The sequence below is a fragment of the Asparagus officinalis genome, chromosome 10 (assembly GCF_001876935.1).
Source record: "Asparagus officinalis chromosome 10, Aspof.V1, whole genome shotgun sequence".
NCBI lineage: Eukaryota > Viridiplantae > Streptophyta > Magnoliopsida > Asparagales > Asparagaceae > Asparagus > Asparagus officinalis.
Window position 1 is genome coordinate 72,516,403 of NC_033803.1, and position 13,106 is coordinate 72,529,508.

Below are 13,106 nucleotides of genomic sequence, written 5' to 3' on the forward strand. Positions count from 1 at the left end.
GTGGTTTCCCAGTCATACTAGGTTTTCTGGTTCGGGTCAAACGGGTTTGTTTCGGATTTGCCTCTATAAATACCTGTGTTTTTCACGAAAATTCTTCTCTTTTATGATATTTCTAAATCCTAGCAGCCACCCTCTCCCCTCAAAAATCCTAGAGTAATTTCTTGTGAGTTTTGTGAGTTTTTTAAAGCAAAATATCGACACGAGGGCGAGATCATCGACGTGTGGCAAAGGAGAACGGATTGTTTGCACTTTTGGATTGCTTGTTGTTCGTTTCAGAGACTTGCACACGATATTAAGGCAAGATTATCTGCATCCAATCCCACCCCCTAGTTAGATAATGAATTTAAGATGTTTTAATTGTTGTTTACATGTTAGATCTTAACATGAGGTGTTAAAAATATGATTTTTGATGTCAGATCTTAATCTCATGCTAATTTCATGTTTAATATTTACTGTTTATGATAGTTCATGATCATGATCTTTAGGGTATCTTCTAATTTCGTTTTAATTGATTAATCTTGTTTAACTCATGCTAAAAACATAGATTTTGTAATTAATTAAGTTTATCATGTTAATTAACTGTGCTTAACCCCTAGGTTTGCGGGATCTTAATGACATGAATATATTTAAGCAAGTCTATAACTGTTTAAGTTAATTTACATATCATGATGATCATGAAAAAAGTTCATGTTTAAATTCAAGAATTTGAATAATAACCTAATTTAGTTATTTGCAATAGTTTAATTATTGTGAAATAATCACTGTTAATCAGATATGCAAGTTTTAATCCTGTTATATACTTTTTGTTGCAAATATTAAGTTTTTTGTTATATACTTTTTGTTGCAAATATTAAGTTTTTTGAGTATATTACAGAAGTGCAAAATAGCAAAAACCTAAAAATCTAAGAGTCAGGTTTTCCCTCTGGCCGGTCGACTGGATCCATAGGTGCGGTCGACCGGAAAGTCCCTGTTTGTGCATTTGGTGCATGCATGCAGTCCAGTCGATCGATGCCTTATGTGTGGTCGACCAGTTTGTTCCTGACTTGTTTCATGAGTGTCGTTTTGCATTATTTGACTATGTTCGCGGGGTTTGAGTCGTGCTTCCCAGTATGTACAGTCACGAATACACACGTATAGTGTCGTTGCACACACATGAGTATCCCAAGGGGGATTTTGACAAGCGTTGAGCTGATTACAATTGAGTTAGGATTGTTTATTAACATGTTGTATATCGTTGATGAGCATAGCTCGGTACTATTTAGGATAGTGCGTCGATGTACCAGATATATACAGTTTATACAAAGATAGATACCGTTGATGAGCTCAGTTCAATACTATATGAGGTATGTAGGCTGTCTAAAAATCACAATGAATAGCTGACCCCTATCAAGCTCCGACAAGGGAAGTCACAATCAGACGACTTTCTAATCATTGCATCCGCAACTCCACAATCGCCATAAACACGACCTCATTTCTGAGATGATTGATCTTGATGGCTGCGACAACAGCATGACTAATATTATATTAGCAATTATTGGAGATGCTGATGAGCAGTGTAATGATTTTAGAAATAAAAGGTTGGACTTAGTTGGTGAGTTGCTTGATAGAGAGCTGTGGGCAAATATTCATCTTCAAAACACTACGGATGTTGATTTCCGTCAAGCTCTCACAATGAAAGCTACAATCAAATAGCTTTCGGGTCGACAATTGAAAGCCGCAAATAGAGGACTTTTCACATAAGATCGAGAAGAGTTACAATTCAACGACACTTCCAACAACTGATGAAAACTCTATTCAGCAGTCTTCACATTCTACAGTGAAAGTTATAATCTGACGACTTTCATACCCTACAACAGCTAAAGCCAGGATTACTGAACAACGGTCCTCGCAACGCTTCACAGAAGAAGTTACAAGTCAAAAAGCTCCTTCTGAAACGTTTCCAAGCCACCCCCGCGTCTCCAAGCTACAAGCTAAACGTGAGCGACCCTCGCGTTCGTAGGGGTTCAGCCAACACCGACCCCCGCGTTTTTAAGCCACAACAAACCAAAACGCGAGCGACCCTCGCGTTCAATGATGTTCAGCTAACACCCAACATCGCGTCTCAATTCTAAGAGGCGAAGTTGGGTGCTAAACGCCAGATTGGACGTTTGACTCGTTCAAACATGAGTCGAACGGTTTCAGAACCGTTTATCCCACGTTCTGAGGGACTTTCGCCCACGTAGGAGCGGATATAGGGGTCAGTTATAACCTTCTATCGCCCTATAAAAGCTCAACGAACCCAACAGAGCAAAAGGGGGGTTGGATGTTTTAGCATCTGAACCACAGAGGTTGGATTAAAAAGATCTAAACCGTACAGGTTGGAGATTCGGCAGCAGCGTAATCCTGGGAGATAGGATTTTTTGAATCACACTCAGAAGATCAAATCTAGGAGGATTCTTCTACAACAGAATAACAGCTTGATCATTAACCGAATTTTTTGGTTCTAACAACTCTATTCACAGAGTTCAAACTCGTTCAGAGTTCTTAAACTCATTCAGAGTTATTTATCAAATTTTCCACAGAAGTTCATCGTTCCCACGAGATAGAGACGGTCGGATCGTCAACGGAGAGCAAATTCGACGTGAGCAATCGAAGGAGGCATTCCATCGCTACCGAGAAGAACCCAGTTTTAAACAAAGGAGAGAACCAAATTCGTTTCTCTTCTCTTTTGTAATCAAGTTGTAATCAGAATCAAAGAAATACAAATCAATTTTTTTTATTCTTTTCATTGTAATTTTTCCTACATACAAAAGATGACGACTCTGCTGGGGACTAGCTTCTCTAACGAGAAAGTGGTGGCGCAATCTGACGTTCACCTCACTGGGACCACCGTCGAAACTCTCGTCGTAGAGTTCGACCAAGCCAAGTATGAGGAGGCCCTCTCCTCTGGGTCGCTTAGCCCAAAAGCTAGGCGTGATACTCACAAGACCTCGAAGAAGGTCAATTCTGTGGTCGAAGTGTCAAAGAAAGCCCTCTCCTTCGGCCAAGAACTCAAATTGGCTCTGCTGGCGGAAGATCCCACATATGCGTCAGCAAGACGTTCTTCAGGCCACAAACGGCCTTTGGAGGATACGAGTCCCATAAGCGTCAACAACGCTGCTGCTAAGGCTTTGAAACAAGCCAAGAAGAACGCCGTTCGCCGACGAAGAAGATCCATACGACGAGCACATCTACGTGAAAGCCGATTGTTGGCCCAACGCGAAGATCGCGTTTCTGAGAACCCAACCGAGCCTAGCGTTCCCAAAGGAGAACGCTCACTTCGCGGCAATGAGCCCAACTATGAGCCTCGGCTCATACAGCTAAAACGCGACCCCGAATGGCGCGTTGTTTCTTCAAAACATAGCTCTCAGAGGGGAGTTGCTAAAACCAAACGTGATCCCCAGGGGCGCGTTCCAATAGAACATGACTCTCAGGAGTCTGTTTCACCAATTAAACGCGACCCTCAGGGGAGCGTTCAACCTAAATGCGATCCTCAGGGGAGCGTTCAAACTAAACGCGACCCTCAGGGGAGCGTTCAACATAAACGCGACCCTTAAGGGAGCGTTCAACCTAAACGCGACCCTCAGGGGCGCGTTCAACCTAAACATGACCCTCAGGGGTCAGTTTCATCATTTAAACATAGGCATTGGCCTAATGTTTTCAAAGCTAAGCGCGACCCTCGCGTTGTCCTTCAAGAACGCGATTTTCAAGAGGTCCGTTAGGTTCAGAAGAATCAGCGTGGTTTCAGAATCCACGTTCAACGAGAACCAACCTCACCTACCCAAGGGCAGGGGGTTCCATCTCCGTCTCCAAGCCCGGGGAAGGTTTCCTCCCAAGTTTCAGACCTGCGGGAATTGTTGTCAAGAGAAAAACCAATAATACAAGCAGCTCACTCATGTCAATGTGAGAGGCTGATTTCAGCAGTCCTGTCAGAATGCCCTTGTTGTGCACCCACACCACGACAGTCCGTATTCGACAGGTTGACGAACGTCGTTAGGCCTGCCAAACGACAACGCCGCTGCAGAAAGAAGACAGCTGAAGCGGAATACCCTCAGGTCACTATCAATATGATCGGCCGAGGGAAAGCTTCGCATACTGACTCCGATGAGTCGCAAGAGAGTCATCCCCCGACTGTCCGAGAAATTCGTGACCAGTTCGAAGGAGTATATCAGAATACTCGGACTCGGACATGAGCTATTCGTCCGGTTAACTATCAAAAGTTAGCCAAGGGGATTACAACAAGTGATGAACATTCGGCAATAGCCGAATCTCAATCTTCAAGCTCTGTCGGAGCACGGGAAGTCTCCGCTTACACGACAGGAAACCATGAAGACATAGCCAAAAGAGTGGACGAACATCATGTCATGCTCCAGGCACAGCAGGAGACACTTCTCCAGTTAAAGGATATTTTGGCCCAGCTCCTTGCCGAAAAACACCAGAAACCTGAATCTTCCCAGAGAACTACTTCAAAGGGAAAACAAAAAGCGACCGAACATTCGGATCGTGAGACTCACCACCTAGGATCCTCTTCCGAAGGTGAGAGAGAGATGGAGAAAGAACTGCACCTTCAATCTACCAAGGTGGATGAACTGGAAGCTCGCCTCAACGCAATCGCCAACCGAAGTGAGCTTCGCGAAGAGGGAGTAGTGCGGCCTTACCCTGCTGAGTGGGATACAGCTCCCTACCCACCAAAATTTAAGGCCCCTACCTTACAACCGTTTGATGGCACAGGATCGCCAAATCAGCACATCTACTACTTCAAGTCCCAAACTGGGGATGTGGTAGCAAATGACGCCATCCTGACGCGCTTGTTTATCGGCACTCTTAAAGGTGTCGCTTTCGAATGGTTCATGAAGCTGCCTGTTGGATCTATCCAGAAATGGGTAGACCTGAAAAGGCTATTCTTGGCCAGGTTTTTTGAGGACGATACGGAGGTCTCAATCCCAACTCTTCTCGCCACTAAGCAAAGGAAAGGAGAGTCCATCAAGGCTTATGTGAAGAGATTCCGCAGCATGGCATTACGATGCCCCTCAGGTATGACCCAATCAACTCTGGTTGAAACTTGCAGGCACAACCTGCAGACATAGCTCCTTGCTCAAATGGGGGTGGCAGAATGTCGCTCCTGGAGACAACTAGTTTCACAAGGAGAACAAGTTGAAGAGATAGTGGCGCGAGTCAAAGCTGAAAAAGTGCCACAACCCAAGCCGCAGCAGCAACGCAATCAGGAAGAGATAGTGGCGCGAGTCAAAGCTGAAAAAGTGCCACAACCCAAGCCGCAGCAGCAACGCAATCAGCAAAATGCCCAGCGGTCTAAGGGAAATGAAACTTTGGCAGCCGACTACACGCGAGTACCACCGCCGAATAAGCAAGGCAAGGCGCCAAATCAGCAAAGAGCGCCCAAGCAGTATTCGTTCAAAGAGGAGCATGTGGATACATTATTCCAATTGCTTCGAAAGAACAACAAGCTGCAATTACCTAAGATCAGAAAGCCGGATGAAGCAGGGAAAGTGGATGACCCCAACTATTGTCGTTATCACAGATTCCTTGGACATCCTACCAAAAAGTGCTATGTTTTCAAAGACATCTTACAGAATTTGGTGAATGCTAATGTACTCACCTTGAAGCCGGAGCAGAAGACCGTATCAAATAATATGATAGCGATCCAGTTCGGTGACTTCCCTCCAGTGGCGACCGCAGATGGCGTTGTCCCAATCCACAAGGGAAAAATGCATCTGAAGAATACTGACCCGTATAGTCAGAAAGACAGGGGGTTAGTGTCTCTCACTACCCAAAAAGGGGAAATCATGTGGGTCCACCCTGATCTGCTAGGAGATCAACAATGGACGAACACTTTGTCCAAAAAGAAAGGAGGCAAGACTAAGTCTTCCAACATGATTAGCCCCTCTATTACTGAAAATGACGACCACCTCAAACCTCTTACTGATTCAGAAGAGGAGAGAATTGCCCTGGCAGCATACCCAGAAGACAACCCTGGCACCCGGTCAGGAAAAGCTTACTTGAGGGATTACGACCAGAACGCTCCAGAAGTTGAAGAGCAGCCCCAAGACGCTGGGGGTTCTGCCCCGAAAAAACCAGTGGACAAAGGAAAACAGAAGGAGCTCCGATTCAACAGAAATCTCCACCAAGAATCTGGAGAGTCGAGCACTCCCTTCCAATTCAATGTCATGGCGCAGTTGGCCAACATACCGGCCAGGATTACTCTATACGAGCTCCTGAGGTTATCCAAATCCACTAAAGAAGCTCTAATTGAAGCTTTGAAGAATGCGGAGAGCTTCATTACTCGAGTAACTCCGCTTCCTGAAACCTCTGAAGATCAACTTTGTCTGCAATGCCTACAAGCAGCGCGAAGTCTACCATGCATATCATTCACTCAGGAAGATATGCAAGTCAAGCACGAACATGACCGACCACTGTACTACACATGGTATATTGGATCCTCCGAAATCAGTCGTGTTCAAGTTGACCCAGGCTCAGCGCTCAGCATCATGCCTTACAGGGTCATGCAGGTCTTAGGGATTCCTATGCACCGATTGCACACCACCCAGACTACTATCTTCGGGTTCAATGCAAACAGCACTCGACCCCTGGGAAAGATCAAGCTCAGGTGCCAGATCGGAGATCTTAAGTCTGAAGTAGCATGCTACATCATAGATGCGGACACATCCTATAATCTTTTACTAGGACGACCATGGATACATGCGAACCGCATTGTCCCATCTACTTTGCATCAGGTTATGAAGTACGCCAATGACGGGGGCGAAGTCCGAACCTTGATTGCAGAAAAATACCCCTTCCGAGGGGTGGAAAACTTTCATACCGACTCCGTCTTCTATTTGGAATCCCAAGAGAAAGAAGATGTAGACAGCGGTAATGAGGCTGACATCGAGCCAGATCCCGATGGAGATTGTCCTTGGGAATTAAATTTTGATGTAATGGGTCAGGGTGAGAGTAATAATGATGTACCGAGCGAGGGCGAGTGGTGCATTAATGAAGATTTCATTTTAGCGTACTTGTCTGATGTCTCTCCTAAAAATGAACAAATAAAGAATGATTCTAGTGCAGGTACCAACCCATGGCACATACTGTGCACAGAGGCGTCACTCACATTGCCAATTCAGTCATCCTTCACTTCAGATGAAGAAGCAGAGGACGCACAAAAAGCTTTCTTCAAAGTCCCATCCAAAAGGAGAGGGCAGAAGCCGATCTGTTTTGGTAAAGTCAAACCCGAACAATTCAAACGAGCAAGTTCAGAGGAAGACGACGGAGTTCCCCAATTTCATTACCACGAACCCAATTCTATATACTTAATGAAACGAATGGGGTATAATTTTAATGAGAAACAGGACCTTAACTTCGGGAAAGGAAGGCGAACGCCGATCCGAATGTCTCTCACTCCTGAAGGAAAACCTCCGGACTATTATCAAAAAACCGGAAAAGGCGTGGGTTACGTTACACCTCCCCCTGCTTCAGAAAACGAAATCAGTAATTACCTGCGTCACGACCATTCATCTGGAATATCTTCATACGAGTCCAATGTCAATGTTGGACCTTTCTTCAAAAGTTATGACTATGAATATGGCTTCAACTAATCACCCCGATGAAGATGCAGGGGGTGACGAAGAGTTAGTCGAATCAACCGACGATCCTTGGATCAAACGCCTTAACGTCTTGTGGGATATGCGCTTCGAACAACGTGAACCACCCACTGAAGATAAAGTGATCCATGTCAACATGGGAGATGAGTCTGACCCCAAGCCTATCTTTATAGCCGAAGACCTATCATCATCCGAGAAAGAGGACCTTATATCTTTTATCCGAGAATATATAGATGTCTTCGTTTGGAATTATGAATATATGCCTGGTCTTGACCCGAATGTGGCTATGCACCGTCTCAACATCGATCCAGATGTAAAACCCGTTAAACAGCAACAACGCAGGTTTCGTCCAGAGATCATGGAATCAATTGAGTCAGAAGTTAAAAAGCTTATAGACTCAGGTTTTGTTAGGGAAGAACAACACCCTGATTGGGTGGCCAACATCGTTCCAGTTCCCAAGAAGAACGGTAAAGTTCGGATATGCATCGATTTCCGCGATCTCAATGCCGCCTGTCCGAAAGACGAATTCCCACTCCCCATCACGGATGTTATGATTGACAACACCTACGGGTATGAAAGGATGTCTTTCATGGACGGATTTTCTAGGTACAATCAGATCAAGATGCACCCGGACGACGAAAAACATACTGCTTTTAGAATACCGCTGGGGGTATATTGTTACACAGTGATGCCCTTCGGCTTGAAGAATGCAGGTGCAACTTATCAACGTGCAATGAACACCATCTTCCATGAACACTTACGAAAGAAGATCGAGTGCTACGTTGATGACATAGCGGTAAAGAGCCAATGCAAAGACGATCATCTTGCAGATCTGAAGACAATGTTCGAAATCATGCGAACACATCAGCTGAAGATGAATCCGACAAAATCATTTCTCGGAGTTTCAAGTGGAAAATTCCTGGGATTTATTGTCACATCCAAAGGAATCTCTCTTGACCCAGAAAAAGTGTGTGCCATCTAAGACATGCCACCTCCGAAGAATCTTAAAGAGCTCAGAGGATTGCAAGGCAGACTGACCTACATTCGAAGATTTATATCAAATCTGTCAGGGCGCTGCCAACCTTTCTCTAAGCTTATGAAGAAAGGAATATCCTTTGTTTGGGATGCGGAGTGTCAAAGAGCATTCGAGGAGATTAAAAAATATCTAACTCAACCGCCAGTTCTCGTGACCCCGATATCAGGAAAACCATTCCTGTTATATGTGAGGGCCATGGATCATTCCTTTGGTGCTTTGTTAGCCCAGAACAATGATCAAAGTCAAGAACAAGTCATCTATTACTTGAGCAGGACTATGATGGGAGCCGAACATCGGTACAATCCGGTCGAAAAGGAATGTCTCGCCTTGGTATTCGTCATTCAAAAGATGCGACATTACCTAGTTGGACAGACAATTCAGGTCATCTCTAAGGTGAATCCCTTGAGAGTGCTGATGACGAAACCATCATCTCTGAATTGCCGGCTTGTAAAATGGGTCATTCTCTTGTCGCAGTACGACATGCAATTCATGCCCCAAAAGGCGGTCAAGGATCAAGCACTAGCCGACTTCTTAGCTGATCATCCAGTATCGGGAGCATCTAAGTTGTATGAAGAGCTACCTGACGAAGTCGCCGAAGCTTGCGTTCCTCAAGAAGCTACGCAAGTATGGAAGTTATTCTTCGACGGTGCATCCAGAGCAAATCCTCATGGAGCAATCACCGCGGGAGTAGGAGTAGTATTAATCTCTCCGAACGGTCATGTAATTCCCAGAGGATTCTCCTTAATCGAACCTTGCACCAACAATGTAGCCGATTATAATGCTCTGCTAATGGGAATGCAATTAGCTGAAGAACTTAGAGCATCTCCAACAGCTTCCCCAAAATTTTCTTCAAAATGGAGAAACAAAAGTCATATTCTCCAAATTATTTTTGCTCCAACTCCAACAGCTTCCCCATTTTGAAAAATCGCATTTATTACAATAATAAAGCTCTCCCCAAAAATTTGGAGAATGCTGCAGATTTGGGGAAGGCTCCCTATTTTTTCTCCTCCTTCCCTATTTTGGGGAATGAGATGGGGAATCTGTTGGACCAAAAAAAAGCTCTATATTCTCCAAATTTGAGTATTTCAAGAAGATGGGGAAGCTGTTGGAGATGCTCTTAATATTCAGCATCTTGAGGCTTACGGTGACTCTCAACTCATTGTTAACCAAGTTCGGGGGGAATACGAAGTACGTCACGAGGATCTGATCCCGTATTACGTCGCGGTGCTACAGCAAGCTCAAAAGTTCGAAGGTTTCTTTATCGAATATACACCACGAGCTCAGAATGCGTATGCAGATGCTTTAGCCTCCTTGGCAACTTCATTAGCATTGCCACCGGGGGTTGAAACAACGATTCCAGTCGCAGGACGGAAATTATGCTCTTCCAAGATCCCCATGAAGAAAAACCCAGACGAGACGACGTCAGAAGAAGTCTGTACAACCTCTATGGAGTTTGAATCCAGAGATTGGCGATTCCCGTATGTCGACTATGCCGTATATGGAATTCTGCCAGATGACCCTAAAGAAGCGGCCTCTATCAAACGAAAGACCCTCCGATTTTATTATGACGCAATCTCTCAAGTCTTGTATCGTAAATCGCATGATGGAATTTTGCTTCGATGTCTCTCCCGGAAAGAAGCAAAAGAGGCCCTCAAGGAAGCTCATGGCGGAATGTAAGGAGCTCATCAACCCGGAGCTAAATTAGGAGATCGACTCCGACGCATCAGCTATTATTGGCCGAAGATGCTTTCAGACGCGATTGACTACGCTAAACGTTGTCACGCGTGCCAAATTCATGGAGACTTCATCCACCAAGCGCCAGGGAACTTACACCCCATATCAGCAACTTGGCCATTCGAAATGTGGGGTATGGATATCGTCGGACCAATTTCCCCTCCGACGTCCAAGGGACACCGGTTCATTTTAGCCGTAACCGACTATTTCTCCAAATGGACGGAAGCAATCCCGTTAAAAGAAGTCAAGACTTCAAACGTAATCAAGTTTATCAAGCATCACGTTGTTTACCGTTTTGGAGTCCCGAGGCGAATAGTTCACGACAACGGGACACAATTCGTCAGCTTTGGGTTTCAGAGATTCTGTGACAAATTTAGAATCCAAAGTGTTGCATCCACGGCATATTATCCACCAGCAAATGGTCTTGCAAAAGCTTTTAACAAAACCATAGTGAAGCTTCTCAAAAAGTTTGTTTCTAAAAACCGGCGCGATTGGGATGAAAGACTTGGCGAATGTCTGTGGGCTTACCGCACTACGGTAAGGACCTCTACAAGAGCCACACCTTTTTCTTTGATATACGGCTGTGAAGCTGTATTACCATTGGAAATCCAGATCCCTTCTCTGAGAATCGCTATCACAACTGGACTAACAGAAGAAGAAAAGCATCAACGACGTCTGCAAGAACTGAAAGCCTTAGACGACAAGCGACTTCAGGCTCAATAACAGATCGAGTTATATCAAGCCCAGATTTTCAAAGCCTACAACAAAAAGGTTAAGGAACGGGTTTTCAAGAAAGGCGATTTAGTTTTAGCCAACAGACGACCCATGGTGATGACACACAAAACCAGAGGGAAGTTCAATCCTAAATGGGAAGGGTCATTCGTAATAGAATCAGTCTATTCGAACGGAGCATATCGCCTCATTAACCAAGAAGGAGATAGGCTCATGATGCCAATTAATGGGAAGTTCCTTAAGAGATACTTCCCGTAAATCATGCGGCCCCCTAAACCCCAGTTAAATCAGGCTGGGGGTAGCCCATTTGTAGTGTAATTCTGTTTTATATTTCGTCATGTTAACACGACTGTAATTTGCTGGAATTATTCTAATAAATGAAAAAGAGAATTTCGATAGTATTAGCACTATTCTCTATTGTTTTGAGCCAGATTTCAGCAAAAGAAGACAATACAGGGCAAAATGATATCATTTTCATTCAATGTTGTTAATCTAAACACAAAATAAGGACAAACAAAGTGAAAATGATACGAAATTCTTTAGCTAAGAACAAGTCAAGGGCTAAACATCAGGCTTCATTAACTTGAGGGTTTTTAGCCTAGACTTGAAGGCAGAAAGTTTCTCCCGGTGAGCTGCTTGGACTTGTCCCTCGATCTCCTTTCTGAGTTCTGCTTCAATAGGAAGGGTAGCAACAATGTCCTTACGAGTCCGCTCAGCCGCGTGGAGTGTACGGCAAAGTTTCGTATAAATTTGGTCACTTTGATGCTCAAGCTCTTTTCTGACATCCTCATAGTGGGCCAATTGGGCTTTCTTCTGGTCCAACTCGGCCTCTAATCGAGCGATAGTCTCTTCGATACCACGGATATCAGAAGCAACACCTTTGATTTTAGCATATGTTGCAGAGTGCCGCTTCCTTAAAGCTGATATGCGGGCCTTTTTATCAGACAGGTCCTTGCGAAGAGTCCTTGGGTGATGCGCCATCGAGATTATCGCCAAGGAAAGAGCCGGCTCCACTTCAGAGTCTAGATTGGTGCGCTGTAGCTCCCTAAAAACTGCTAATTCTGTCATCAAAAGAGTGATTCCCCCTTGACAGTGCTCAGTCCATGATGCATCCCCTTTAGCCTTGATGTCGTCCAAACATTGGTTCAAGATAGATGCACAGTCTTCAAGAGAAGCCCCCTCAACACTGACAATATTAATAATTGTTTGCATCCAACGTTCCAGTTCATCAATCGATTTCTTCAGAGCCCGCGAGCGTGGAGGAGGAAGAGTTGGATAGATTAAACCCATATGTTCATCCTGAACAGGTGTTGAAGCAACTTCAGAAGCAGGGCCCTCTCCAGCTCTATCGTCCTCAGGAATCGAAGGAATCGATTGGGGCATTTCGTCCTCTCTGTCAATCAAACGCTCAACGAGCGCAAACTTCATTGAGTCCCCCATTAATTTGGCCTTTTTGGAATTTTTGGCCATGACAGGTATCCGCTTGCAAATTCTCCTGTCATACTTACCTTGCTCAGCAGCAGAAAGAGCTTCCTTACCCGATCTTAAAGAACGAGGTGTAGGAGCGGGCTCTTCTGCAGGGATCTCCTCAGTTGTCTTTTCTTCGGGAGAATCATCAATTGACCTTCCCTCTTCAATTCCCGTAAGAACCTCTTCTTCAGAAGGTTCTATGGTGGGCAAGTCCTTAGGGGCTTCAACGGCTCCGATCGCCTCCTGTTCACAAGATAGGTACTCTTCCATCCCTGGTAGACGAGTACTCGCAGAACCGCTCCGTGAACGATACAATTCCCGAATCTCGTTTATACATGAAGTATAAACGTCATATTTCGGAATCTGAGAAGTTTCGGCAAACCACTGGCGAAAATCCATAACAATAGAACAGCCAGGTGGTGAGTTGGGTAAAGTGAATTGCGCATGGGTTCTCCCGGCGGAGAAGAAGTACCATGCACGAGCTCCTTCATACAAATTCC

At 44.8% G+C, this 13,106-nt stretch overlaps 1 protein-coding gene across 6 annotated transcripts in view; it reads right to left on the minus strand.

Annotated features, from left to right (window-relative positions):
- Positions 1 to 13,106, minus strand: part of LOC109825238 — a 55,865-nt gene that overhangs the window by 6,391 nt on the left and 36,368 nt on the right. The window lies entirely within an intron of this gene.